Genomic DNA, 13675 nt, shown 5'->3' with positions numbered 1-13675 from the left:
GAATTGTGAAGGTTTCCAGTGTGATTGATGGGAACAGGCACTATGCCTGGTCTGGTGTTTTTGCTTAGTTCTTTCCCTGGTGTTTTATCCCATTTTGGGCTGCCATATCAGAATACTACGGACTGAGTAATTTATAAATAATAGAAATTTATTTCACAGTTCTGGAGGCTGGGAAGTATAAGGTCAAGGTGCCAACAGGTTTGGTGTTGGTAATGGTCTGGTGTTCACTTCCAAGATGGCTGTTAAACATGACATCCTTTGAAGGGGAAGAACACTGTTCCTCACATGACAGAAGAGTGCAAGGGCCAAGCAAGGGAGAACCCACTCCTGGAAGCCCTTTTATAAAGGCATTAAACCTGCCCATGCAGATGGAGCCCTCGTGACGTAATCACCTCTTAAAGGCTGTACCTTCCAATACCATTATGTTGGCAATTAAATTTTACCATGTGTTTTGGAGGGGACAAACATTCCAATCATAGCATCTGGCTCGTGTAGTTTCCTCACTTACATGTGCTGATCACTTTAAGGGAGACTTTCTACTAGTCCTCATGATTCTTCTATGCAGCTCACTCCTTTCTGATACCTCGTCATACAAATTCTAATTTCCTTGTTCTTCTTGCAGTCTGAGCTTCACCTCCTCAAGTAGGAGTCCTTTAGGATTTGTCCAGTCCCTCCCCTGCCACATGCTGTGGCCTGAGGACTCTCAAGGCAGTCAACTGGGGAAATCACAGGTCTTGCCTCATTTTTTTTTTTTTCTCATCTCTTAGAGATCACTGTCCTTGGTTGCCTGATATCCTGTGTCTTGAAAACTATTGTTATTCTATTTGTTTGTTCATTTTGAGTTTAGAAGAAAACATAAATCAAGTCCCTGTTAGTTACTCTGTTTTTGTCAAAAGGGCAAGTCCCAGCATAAGTTTCAACTATTATTCCATTTCATAGATGAGAAAACTGAGGCACCAAGAGATTGAGTTAGTTGTCCAAGCTTTCACAGCTTGGTAGTCGTAGAGCTAGAATTCAAATACTAGCTCTTGAATACTTGAACAGTATAACTTCAGAATCTACGATTTCAACTACTACTATCTACTTTCAATTACTTCTAAGCTTGCTAAGAACTGTGGCAAACATTTAATTAAATGTTTACGTAGCTCATATGAGCAGAATGTGGATGATTGATGGTCCTTAACTCCACATCACCATGATATTTGCATTTTCAAAAGAATATGCTTATTTATTCAGTATGTTTATTTATCTATCATATACTATTAAATATGTAATAGAAGTATCATGTATTCTAACAAAGAAAAATGGGAAATATTTATGAAGTATAGCGGAAGCTGTTTGTAGTTATTAACTCACCCAGTTTCCCTCTACCTTGGAATTTTCTGGCTTGGTTTTCCTAAGTTATTCTTAATTTTTGCCAACTTCTCTTAATCTAACATTCTCAGACTATTACCAATGGATTAAAGTTTCCCTTTTTTAAACCTTTGTATCCATTCATCAAAGACTGGGAAAATGGTGGTTATTTGTATGTAAATCACTTAAAAATGAAGAGCTACAAGTAATTTAGCAGCTTGCATTTTCCTTTGGGAAGCATTCAGAAGTCTTTCCATTAGCTTTCAGATTCCAATTTGTTCTTTTTTGTTAGAGCTTTTGTCTGTCCCTGAGTGCATAACTATTAGGTAACCAGGAGAGATATGTAGGAAAGGATTTTTTTTTTTTTTTACTACTGCATTACAGGTAACTAGAAACAGTGCCTGAGATGGTGGCTGAATATTGTTGAATGAATGAGTGGATGGATGGATTAATGAAGCTGGTGGCCAGCTGGAGGAGCCTAAGGAAGACTAGACTAGACTGGGCAAACATGCTGTAGACAGCTTATTCAGATTGAAGTGAATACCCAGCACCCAGGCAATTGAGTCTTGACTGTATTATGTTCTGGCTTTAGGATATGGGTATGTTCTACTTACATTTCAATACGGTTGAGTTTTGATTTCAGAATTCATCTAAAATAAGGAAATCATACTGACAACTCAGAAGATGCGAGAAAATTGAGTTTCTCCTGTCTTTTATTTATACTGTCTTCACTGGAACAATTTAAATATGTATCTCAATGAAGAGGCAATTCCATTTAAATGAACTAGTATTTCAAGCATTTTTAAAAAACAAAAACACATAAAAAGCATTAACTAGTACTGCCAGGCAAAATAGCCCTCCTGTTTAATAGTTTCCATCAGTCCTCAGTTTAATTACCACATTATTCTGCCAGCTTTCTCCAGAAATAATTGACTGAATGAAGTCATTTCATTTGATATTTACAAACACTAGACTTGTAAAGGGGGTATCTGTCAAGTCCCCTTTGGCTTGGAAATGACTAAGGCAGACCTGGCAGTACACAACTGCTAATTTGGGCTCAGAATATTTTCATAGTCACCAACTCAGTAAGATGATGGGAAGGAAAGAGAGGCAAGTAAAACTTTTGGCCTTTGTGCTCAGTTTTCTAATTTTGTAATGTTTGATGTGAAAAATGAGGGAGTAAAACCCTGATTTGCTCTAAGACATGAAGAGGTTGGAAGTGATGTTTTTGTGTGTGGTTGTTAGAATATCTTGTTAAATTATGAATAGTCTAGAAGGAATCTGCAAAGCTGTGAGTATCTATGGTGAAAGCTTAAACTGGCTTATCAATCATGATAAAAATGAATTACAAAGGTTAGTCTGTTAATGTTATTGATTTAATGTTCTGGAATCAAGTGTTCTTCATTTAGATTAAATAATAAAATATCATTTTGAAGGCATAATGTCAAATGGATAGGAGGTAAGATGAAGATTAGGCTGGAAATTATTTTATCTCAGGCAGCCAACAGGAAATTTCAAAAATAAGTGAAGTTTTTAAAGAATTGAAGTAGAACACCAAATTGCAGCACTATAGATTCAGGTTTATAAGTGTCAGTCCCTACTACATAGAAAAAAATGATTCAGAAGCTTCTGGTGGTCTTCAGAAGGAATTCCAACTGTAGTAATATTTACAATGTGATGTTTCATAGTGACGATTTATAGTCTTAAAATATTGAAGGGGGAGATTGGAAGAAAGACTATTTTGGGTAAGGTGCTCATTTAAGAAAACAACAGAATAGTGGAAGTGATAAACACCTTAAGAGGCATGTAAGAAGTGAGATGGGCCAGGCATGGTGGCTCATGACTGTAATCCCAGCACTTTGGGCAGTTGAGGCAGGCAATCACCTGAGGTCAGGAGTTCGATACCAGCCTGGCCAACATGGCAAAACCCCATCTCTACTAAAATTAGCTGGACATGGTAGCGCATGCCTGTAGTACCAGCTAATTGGGAGGCTGAGGCAGGAGAATCGCTTGAATGTGGGAGGTTGAGGTTGCAGTGAGCCCAGATCGTGTCACTGCATTCTAGCCTGGGCGGCAGAGCGAGACTTGGTCTCAAAAAAAAAAAAAAAAAAAAAAAAAGAGAGAGAAGGTTGAAGCTAATATAATTATGAAGAGCACAGAAAGAATGAACTCAGATTTATTTCTTATTTGAATCTACATTTCAGCTACACAGGAGTATGAAATCTCTTAAAGATGAGGCTGAGTAATCCAGAGTATATTTTCATCCATAATATCAATAATTTCAGTTCAGTCATCTCAGTGACAACTTAGACATTTGGTGAAAACTCATTTTCATTTTATATGGTAGCAGCAGGTTGTACAGGACATGAAGGCTCTACAGTTTTGTGAGGCCTCCTTAAGTAAAAAGTAAATGCAACACTATAAATACACACTTAGTTATTGGGACTAGGAAGCCCAATGAGAGGCCCGCAAGCTTGAGCTTTAGTAACTTCAGGTCAGTCTGCTTCTGGTTAACAAATTTAATTTCATTTATATAGAGTGAAAAGATTCATTGTAAGTAAAGAGTAACTCGAATATGAATGTGGTGGAAAGAGGAGTAGATTGGGATTTCAGACCTGTGTTCTAGCCTAGGTTGACTCATTCATCTTCATTGCTCATTTACTGAATGCAGCATTGTAAAAGGTATTATGGAAGTGGCTGTGAATACAAAGGTCCATGCTTATGGAATAAAGCACTCCATGCCCACACTGAATTTAGGAAATAGTGTACACTCTACCCTCCTTAGTGAGACACAATAGGCTTCAGCATATTAATGGCTCTGAGGGGTTTTACTGTCAATAATAACAAACACATCATAAACACACAAGGTTTAACTTCATTTATTCCAGTTGTTGGGTTCTTTTCTTTTTGAATCTGTATAACACATACTAACATCACCTAGAAGACATTTGGGAAAATGCTGTTATAAGAAATTTTCTCATTCTGCTTTCTTGACTATTATAGTTGTTGTTCTTAGGTTTTCCTCTTTGGTCAAGTAGAAACTCTTGTCGGGTAATGGAATCAATATTCCCAGCAGTGTATTTCAGACAGACCTGTATACTTTGGACTCAGCCGGCAGTTCTTATTAAATGACACCACCCATCAAACAGATATTGACTGTGTGGGGTGTGATAGGTGCTTAACTGGGATGTGGGGACTGGCTTTTCACAGCCCAGGCTTGTTCTTCCTGATTCCTGGGAAGACTTTCCTTTAAGCATTCTTCAGTGGTCTTACATGAGCTTTCTGCGTTAGTGGTGTTGCCTTCTGTGCTTGTTTATAGAGGTTACTACACTTGAGTGTGAATACCACCCAAGTGGTCTTTGCAGGAGTTGGAGGCTCAAGCAAAAGTAAGATTCTACTCCTTCTTCAGAGTATTTCTGAACATAGAGGCTGCCTGAAAGGAGGCCTCTTGCCAAGTAAGGCTTGGAATTTAAACTTAATGCCAGTCACCACACCTTTTTTAGGATAATTACCACTTAACCAAACATTTCTGAGTTCCTTATAAATTGGCCCCCTCAGTCATTTAACCATTTTAGTAGCTTTTCTCTGAACTCGGTCCAACTTTTCCACAATTCTGGTAACAAGGGACTCTGCAGGGAATTCAGTGTCCAGGTGCGGCAACCTTCCAGGGCATTTGGTGGGGTGGGAGGGAACAAGAGAAAGATGACAATCATCTAATATCCCTTAGGCTCTCATAAATGTATGGCAGCTTTCCAAATAACAGAGTTGAGCTCACAGTAAATGAATAGGCGAGTAGACTGGAAATGGCAAATGGCTCCTTCTTTCGTTTAGGTGGAAGAAAAGCCAATGACCACTGGCCTGCAAACAAGGTGTGTGTAAATTTGAAGAAATCCTTCACTTTTAGGATTAACATTATAGATGTACTTAACAGTAAGAAATCATTGTAAAGCAAAGGTTGAGAGGTTCTTAACAGGGATATTCCAAGGAAAGGCAATGGCCTAATCCAGTGTTACTACTGCAAATCTTTTATTTATTTATTTATTTTTGTTAACTTAGTTACTGTCTTATTGTGTCCATATTTTTTAAAAAATTGTGGTCATTAGCTTACTTTTCTTTTTTTTTTGATAACTCTCTTTTCTACCAAAAAAATAAGATTCCAAAGACATCAGCATCTGACACTCAGGTGAAAGTACATTATGTCAGTTTGTTGGGGTTCTAGGTGACCCTAACAAGGATACTGGTAAAAGATTAAGATTTAAGTTCAAAATCAATAATAAATTCTTGAAAAATATAGGGGACTTTTATTTGTTGATATTTGGAACATTAAAACAAATATTTAACAATCTGATTCCAAAGCTAATTAAATATATGTATAACGGACCACCCTAAGAGATATATTAATAAGTTACTTATGCATGGAGCTACATATCTTTGTGGCCACTGATGTTTAAACCATATTTAAAATGCATAAATATTGTTATAAAACAAAACTAGGCAAGAAGAACCATACCAGAAGGAGTATAATAGTTAACAACAAATATGCATATGGTTGTAGTGTTTTAAAGATACTTTTTGTAATTATGAGAGTTTAAGATTTCAACTGAAATGCAATTATTTCCCACAACCTAGAAAATTACTTGATAGTAAGATTCTCAATTCACCATTGCTGGCATGGGATCTCATGGCTAGTACTATTGGAATTGGGCTTTTGTTCTAAGCTCCTTGCTCTATCATAGATTTCTCCCTGAACATCACAGGATGACTGTTTCCTTAACATAATCCTGTAATCAAGTGAGGCTTTTCAGGGAGTCGAATGCTAATATTGATCTCAGAATTCTTCTTTTCTTCTCTGATCTAACAACTCTCTGTGCCAGCCCTACCCCACTGTAGAGGTTGAGTTCTGTAGATCCCTATCTACTTTGAACACAGCTGGACTCTCAGGTAGTTTGGTCTTTGGGGGCTGATATACCTAAAATAACTTCGAATAGTTAAATCTGACCACGTGTGATATGGCAGTTGCCTTTTAATTTTAATGGAATATTTTAGAGCATTTTTATGGAAAAGCTCTTAAAGTTCTTTTTTTCACTACCTTAATGAAAGGGGAAAATGTGTTGCTGTAGCTGTTATTTTTTATAATAAATTTAAAGGAGTTCCTACAAATCTTAACAAGTAAAATCAAATATTTAATGCTTTTGGCAAAATGCCTTTATAAAATTTCCAGAACAAAATCAAATGTTCTGTAGTCAAACTTCTTTGAATAAATCAGACTGAATTTCTAAGGGTACTTACATCATGTGTCAATATTTTCAAGTTAATTTGATGTAAAGAATCATCAAACAGCATCATTACAGTAGTTACTGTTGCAACTGAAAAGACTTATGCTCACATTTTAAACCAGAACAAAAAGTTGGATTTACAAATATGAATATCCCAGATAGAAACCCAATTGTTTTGTTGTTTTTTTAAACACCACATTTATTTGACATATGCAAATCAGGATAGCCTCTAATACTAGCTGTTGATATAGGCTACAATTATAAAAGATATAGTGGGCATTCCAACTCTGAGACTTTGCGAAGGCTGGTTCTTTTAGACTAGGGGCAGTGATGTGCTGGTAATGTTTAATAAAAGCCTCTCCAGAAAGAAAACAAAAAACCTGATTGTTGCTTTCCATAGTGTAAACATGAATTGTGGAGTTAAGAAGAGATATGTACAATCACCCTTTACCAGCTGATGCCAATGGCATCAACCAGTTCCAGGAGACTACTGAAGAGGAATGACTTTATATTTGTTAAACATGCAATATGGAAGCAATCAGTTATAAAGGCCCAAGTTTAACAGGAAAAAATGTTTAACTGGGTAAGATGGACTAATACCATTACTTTGGGCATAGACCTCCTGGGACAATTTTGACAAGATTTAGTCACCTTATCAAATGCAGCATTTTGAACAAATGCCTAGTCATAAACTTATGTAGCTGTAGAATCAGTGGCTTGACAAAATGAACAGAAATAGAAAAAATTAAAGTGGTGACTTTTTATTTATGTTGCTTGTTATTCATAAAGAATTTTTACCATTGCCTTGCTCTGGTTTGAGTTGGATCTTTGAAAATCGTCATCATTTGTATGATAGTTCTGGGAAAGATGTTTTCCAGGAAAACCATTTTATTAAAATAATTGTAGCTAATATTTATTTTGACAGTTTCTGTTCTTCTGTATTATCTCATTGAATCCTCACAAAAACTTCCTTACTATTTTCCCATTTTTCAGATGAGGAAACTGAGGAACAAAGAATTTAAGTAACTTGTCCAAATTACTACATCTAGTAATTGGGTTAACCCAGACAGTCTGACTCAAGGGTTTGTGCTGTTAGTCAATACACTCTTATGCCTCAAATATATTTTTTTAAAGAAGCCTAGTCATTACTATAGTTAGCCAATCATTTCATATATATATTTTAATGTTCTTTACCGTAACTGAAATTATGTAAGATTCTTTCAACATACGTGGATAAGAGACATATTCAGAGGGGTAGACAGTTTGTAAAGGGCACACATTTTAAGGTTAGAATAGTTCTGGGCCAGATGATCTTTAGATTACATTAATAAAATGGAGATTAAATAGTAATGTGGCTAAACTACACTCTTGCCTTTAGTTAATAGAAATCATCTGTCAAGAGACTGTAAATTTGTACTCTTTGTATTGCTGCTTAGGCCAGAAAGAATTTAAGGTGCCTTAAAAATACACAGGCACATACGTATTTGTACACATACACACATGTAAATATATATGTGTATGTGTGCAACTATATTATATATATGAAAACAAAGAAATGTAATTTAAGGGAAAGTAAGACTCGGAAAAAGAAAATATAGCAGAGAATGAGGGTAGTACACAAACACTGTGTTTCTAGATATTATATACTTTCTAGAGCTGGATCATAATTTTTGCTCTGAATCTTTTCAGAACCAAAACAGAGGGGGGAATTGATATGCAGTGTCATATATATATATATATATATATATATATATATATATATTTTTTTTTTTTTAAGTACTTGAAGCATAGGAGAAGTTTCTCCCATAAGTTATAATAAAGGTCATATTATGAAATTTAGTAAGCAATGTCCTCAACATATTTAGAGTACAATGCATGTTTTGCCTTTTAAAAAATATACATAGCACTGATTGATTAGCATAATTCTATGGCCAAACAGAATGGTCAAATACTGTAGTCCAGGTATGTACGCAGCAATGGCTTTGTCTGGCTATCTAATGCTAAAATGGATGGATAGACAGATAATTATGTGCTACAGTTGATGGCATATACTTTTAGTCTGGGAATTAATTTCTACTTTTTAATCTGATGGGCTTTTGTTAAAGATTCCAAAAGAAAGATCTTTTTGATTAAAATTGTGGAACACCTAGAGTTAGCAAGGTATTAGCATGTAATAGAAAAAGAAACAAACTCAAATTGGATAATTTCAGAAAAATTTAATGAAGGGACCATTTACAAAAGTGTGAGCTATGTTAAAGGAAATTAACAAGGAATGATAGCAACTGCTAGGAACCATGACCACCAAGGCCACAGGAACGAGGAAAGGAAGTAGTAACCAGAATTCAAGAACTTGATGGCTGTTGCTTGCTAAAGTTGTAGTTGTAGAAGGTACCTTGACAGGAGCTGTGGCCCTCTGTAGAGAAAGTCAGCCACTGCCATCCTGTGGCCTGCCAGGGAGGGAGCCAGAGGAATAAATACCCCATCCTTTTTCTCTTCCTACCCACTTACTCCTGCTGGTGCCTCCCACTAGCCTAATCCAACAGGAAGTCAGAGGGCAAAGCGCCTGGCTGACGTAGCTCATAGAAGTCAGTCTCTCAGGGCACAAAACAGAAAAAAGAAAGAGAATTTATCTGGAAAGGCAAATGGAGATTACCTAGCACAATGTATATATTTCTTCATTTTTCTTAAAAAAAATTATTTGGACAAAATTTAAAAAAATAACCAGAAGTACAGGAAATAAAACATAAACCTGTATTGTAGCACACAGAATATAAACAACTATTAACATTTTCCCCCAATCCTAGTTTCTGACAACCACTAATTTGATTATTGTTGCTGTAATTTTGAACTCCCACCAGGAATATATGAGAGTTCTAGTTGCTCCACATCTTTCTCAGCACTTGGTATTATCATTAAAAAGAAACGTAGGCATTTAATAGGTGTATAGTGGTATCTCACTGGGATTTTAATTTGCGCTTCCCTGGCATCTAATGTTGAGCATCTAATGTTGAGCATCTTTTCATGTGCTTATTTGCCATCTGTATGATTTCTTTGGTGACCTGTCTATTCAAATCTTTTTGTCCATTTTTATGCTGGACTGTGTATTTTCTTATTATTGAGTTTTGAGGGCTCAGTTTTCCTTCACAAAAAAGTTACTGACCATCCTTCTTTGAACAAAGTTCAAAGCATGGGCAGGGGCAAGGCATATGGGTTACCTACCTCAAGCATTATAACTTTGTAAGCACAGATGGAGCTTTAGCTACGGAGAAACCCTCAGATATCTGAGAGATCAATAACACCCAAGCAGTTTGTTTCCAGAGTGAGGCTATTAGGACAGAATTAAAAACAAAGAATTCTGTAAGGGTAGTATCTTATTCTCTTCGGGCTACTGAAACAAAATACTATAGCCTGGGTGGCTTAAATAACTAACTTTTATTCTTATAGTTCTGAAGGTTGGAAGACTGAGATCAGGGTGCCTGTATGGTTGGGATCTTAATAAGGGCACTCTTTCTGGTTTACAGATGGCTTTCTTCTCCTAGTGTACTCACATGTCAGAGAGAAAGAGAGAGAATCTCCTGTCTCCTGTCTCTTCTTATAAGGGCACTAATTTCATGACCTATTACTCCCAAAGGCCCCCTCTCCAAATCTTATCACACCAAGGACTAGGGTTACAACATATGAGTTTTGGTGGCAGGGGAGTGGGTGGGGGGCACAAACATTCAGCCCATAGCAGGTTGGCCTTACATTATCTTTTGGATGGCTTCTAGCCAGGCCCTAAAACAACTGTCACAATGCAAGTAAGATGAATAACTCTCTCCCGGAAAAACATGTCATCCACCCTTTTCCTTTTCTCTCCAAATACATACCATTTTCCCACCTCCATCTAAAATACTCTAATTTACATTTTATTGAAATTTGTACCAAGGCTTTTGTTAATGAACCATTTTCTATTATTAAGGGGCTTTAAAAGGGATGTGATATACAAAGTACCAAAGCATAGGTCAAATTATTTTCTGCCTATGTACCAAATCAGGAAAACTGTATATTTTTAAAAAGAAGAAAATAGAAGAGGAGGAGGAGAGAGGATGAGTTAAGAGGAGAAAATAAACATTTCAGAATCTTATTTCAGAGGTACTTAAAGGATCTCTCTTACTCTCAGAAACTTTTGAGGGAGCTTAGGTCTTATTTATTTATTTATTTATTTATTTATTTATTTATTTGGTAGCCTGAAGAAACTTTCCTGTCAATGACCTATCTAACCTCTGTCACTAGAAAGCTATGTGCTGGCAAACTGGCCTCTACAGTTCAAGGTTGGAGAACCCCAGCCAATGCCCCGAGGGTGGGACAGAACCCAGGCGCCAAGCAGTATCCTCAGGCTGCTAATTTGCTGGACACACAGAGTCCTGTTCTGCAACCTCCCCCTAGGTTGTGGGTGAGTGGAACCCATTAACATTTAAAAATATTTGCAGAAATCAGAGGGGGGAAAAGGTATTTCTGGAGGGCCAGTACTCAGTGCACTTTCATGCGTGCCAAAGTTTGCTGGCATGTCTCAGGCTTTGATAGAGAACATCTGGGCAACTGCTGCTGCAGCATGTAGATGGGGCGGAGGGCAGGGAACAAAGGGGGCCTGTGAGAGAATGTTCGAGTGGGGGAAATGCTCTCCGTGAAGGAGGCCTTACTTAATGTCTATTCCATGCTCAGCTGTGGGAGGGGAATAAGGAGAGGAATGGAAGGTTTTGCCCTCACGTGGCCTCGATAATGAACACTGGAGACTGAGTGGCAGCATAGAACTGGCTGGTTGGGTTGCAGAGACCCTTATTTCCACCACTAGACAGACATGCATCTCAGGGTGAAGATGCAGGCAACAGCAGTCACCACCACCAGTGGCATCCTAATGCTGCTGCTTCTCCTAGAGCCTGTTTGTTGGAAGCCAAGGGAACAGAAGACGGATTGGGGAGGACAGGGGATTCTATTTTCAGTCGACATAGATTTGACATTGTTTCCCCTATTGCCAATTCCATTCATATGAACAAGATGACATGTTTTGAATAGGTATACTTCAAACACAAAAGTGCTCTTATTAACTGAAGCTTAAGGTCAGACTGTTGGAAATTTGTCATTTATGAGTAGGATTTTGTATCAGATTCTGATTTATGTATGCCTTACCTTACTCAGTATCCATGTATATGTAAGAAAAATCCATCTTTAGATATTTTTCAAATCATACCAATGCTGATACATGATAGGAACCACTGTAGTTCTTTATAAGAATGAATTAACTAGTACTCCCTTTACTCAGATAATGATTGTGGCTATAAGCTAGCCTATGTGTTCTCATAAACATGATGTATATATTTCATTTATAGTATCTTTCCTTACTTCTTCCCTTTCCTCCCAGCTCATTGCTTACCTTCTGACTGAGCTCTGAAAAACTAGCTCCACATTTTTAATGCTGCCGAGAGCTCCCTTCTCTGTGGATTCATCGAAGACAACAGATATTAACACTTGAAACTGATACACGATTGTGATGGCAGTGGAGTCAGTACCAACTGACCCAAGTATTCCTAGCCTGTGGAATCTTTAGACTCACTTAATTCATTCAACAAATACTTAAGCGCCTACTGTGTCATGAACTTCAGGGACATGAAATTCTGCAAGATAGTCTTTGCTTTTCAGTACCAGGAGCCCCAGATATTATACTTAATATTTCAAATAGTGGATTCTGGGTTGTTTGAAAATCAGTAGACAGCCTTTTTGTCATTAAATTTCCTTTATTGCTCTGATGCATTTTATTTTATAGTGACTCTGACTACTTCAGATTGTTCATAATATTTTAAAACTTATGTTATTAAGATTGTTGATTCTGCTGTTCAAAACTGTTAGTAAAATGATAAGGTTACCTTATGGCTTTGAATTTTAGGTGCTTTGGTATCCATGATACATATATAGTCATGCGTCACGCAATGACATTTCAGTCAAATACAGACCACATGTATGATAGTGCTCTCATGAGATTATAATACCATATTTTTGTGGTCCTTTTTCTATGTTTAGATATATTTAGATATACAAATAATTACCATTGCAATACAGTTGCCTACAGTATTCAATAAGTCACATGTTGTACAGGTTTATAGCCTAAAAGCAATAGGCTATAGGTGTGTAGTAGGCTATACCACTATGTTTAAGTCCACTCTATGATGTTCACAAAACAACAAAGCCATCTAATGACATATTTCTCAGAATGTATCCCCATTGTTAAGCAACTCCTGATTGTGTGGGTGTGTATATATATGTGTGCGTGTGTATATGTGGTCCAAAATCAATTTTATAATTAATATTGGTCCTAAGTTCAGAATTTATTTCAACTGTTTATGTTAAGAATTACATTTTGCTAGATCATATGATAGTTTTATTTTTACTTTTTAATTTTACTTTTTCATAATGGCTATACTAAGTTACATTCCTGCCAACTGTGTGTAACAGTTCTCCTTTCTCTGCATCCTCACCAGTGTTTGTTCTTTTTGTCTTTTTGATAATAGCCATTCTAACTGGGGTGAGTTGATATTTCCCAATGGTTTTGATATGCATTTCCCTGATGATTAGTGATGCTGAACATTTTTTCATATACCTGTTGGCCATTTGTATGTCTTCTGATCCAGTAATCCCACTACCGGGTATATATCCAAAGGAAAATAAATCTGAATGTTTAATAAAGATCTGCTATCCCATATTTATTGCAGCACTATTCACAATAGCCAAAATATGAAATGAACTTATGTGTCCATCAGTAGATAAATGGATAAAGAAAATGTGGCATATGCACAATGGAATCCTATTTAGCCATAAAAATGAACAAAATTGTGCCATTTGCAGCAACATGAATGAGCTTGGAGGACATAATGTTAAGTGAAGTAAGCCAGGCATGGAAAGATAAATACTGTACATTCTCACTTATATGTAGAGGCTAAAAAAGTTGATCTCAAGAAGTATGGAGTAGAATAGTCATTACTTAGAGGTGGAGAAGGGTAAGGGGGTGGGGAGAT

At 36.7% G+C, this 13675-nt stretch overlaps 1 long non-coding RNA gene across 1 annotated transcript in view; it reads left to right on the top strand.

Annotated features, from left to right (window-relative positions):
- LOC106994811 (uncharacterized) overlaps window positions 1-13675 on the top strand; it is a 64755-nt gene that overhangs the window by 9841 nt on the left and 41239 nt on the right. The gene's annotated exons all lie outside the window — the stretch shown is intronic.

This window comes from Macaca mulatta, chromosome 1 (assembly GCF_049350105.2).
Source record: "Macaca mulatta isolate MMU2019108-1 chromosome 1, T2T-MMU8v2.0, whole genome shotgun sequence".
In the NCBI taxonomy this organism is placed as follows: domain Eukaryota; kingdom Metazoa; phylum Chordata; class Mammalia; order Primates; family Cercopithecidae; genus Macaca; species Macaca mulatta.
This window is presented reverse-complemented; position numbering and strand designations above follow the sequence as displayed.